The following is a 971-nucleotide window of genomic DNA, read 5'->3' on the forward strand; positions in this document are numbered from 1 at the left end:
TTTTCTTGCTATACTATGTACAATATATTATTTTCTGTCTGACATGATTTTCCTTTGCTTTTCATTTGTACTTGATTTCTCTTTGTAAAAATGTATGCTTTTTTATGTAAGGGGTAGCGTCAAAATAAGTCTTGTACTTGAGTGCTCCACCTCTTTGTCATATTGTGTTATTGTTTAAATGTTTGAATAAAAAAAGAAAACCTCTCGATCCTACATTCCGTTTGACTGGCTTCGACTTACAACACCCTTTCTTTCTTTCCAGAAAAAAATTCTGTCCCACTAGACTGACAATATTTTGATGTATTACAATTTACATCAGCACTAAATATGCATCATCATAAACATACATCATTACAACGTGGGGAAGCCCGGGGTCACGTGATGAGAGCACGTGACGCACGGAGGCGTCCTGACGTCAGCCTGGCCCCGCCCTAGCTGCATCCCTAACGTAGCCCCGCCTCTCGAAAATGATATAAAGTTAGCGGTAAGTCGACGAACCACACAGAACCAGTGTAGCAGACCGTCCAGGCTACCACCGCTCAATTTTAGTAGTGTTACCGACTTCACCACATCTGAACAGGTACTTGTATTTCTTACTACCTAATGTTAAACCATAAGCATATCCCTTGTATATTATCAACAGCATCACATAAGTGTCACATCAAACTGCACTGTGTATGTCCATATACCAGGGCCTGCGTGCTTGGTGAAAGTGTAGCAATCATAGAAAACTATATGCATCAAACTGACGTCCTGGTCGTTAGCTGAATCTAGCCTACCGCTAATACCATTTCTTACAAAATGATACAAGCGTGGTACCAGACAGAGAGCTTGACCAAGTTCTTTATGCCCCCTTTACAAATCAAGAATTTAGCTAGCTCGGCCGATTTGTCACCTAGAGCTGATTTACGAGGAGGCTTGACCCTGATGCCTACAAACAAATGGCAGAGTTTCTTCGTCGGCATCAGAGT

General features: G+C 41.5%; 1 protein-coding gene across 1 annotated transcript in view; it reads left to right on the forward strand.

Annotated features, from left to right (window-relative positions):
• The first annotated feature begins 407 nt into the window (after positions 1–407).
• Positions 408–971, forward strand: part of LOC118423306 (pyridoxal phosphate phosphatase PHOSPHO2-like) — a 5624-nt gene continuing 5060 nt past the window's right edge. Inside the window, exon 1 of the mRNA XM_035831421.1 lies at positions 408–580. The gene's annotated coding sequence lies outside the window, so the exon portion shown is untranslated. The remainder of the gene's footprint in view (positions 581–971) is intronic.

The sequence above is a fragment of the Branchiostoma floridae genome, chromosome 1 (genome assembly GCF_000003815.2).
Source record: "Branchiostoma floridae strain S238N-H82 chromosome 1, Bfl_VNyyK, whole genome shotgun sequence".
NCBI lineage: Eukaryota > Metazoa > Chordata > Leptocardii > Amphioxiformes > Branchiostomatidae > Branchiostoma > Branchiostoma floridae.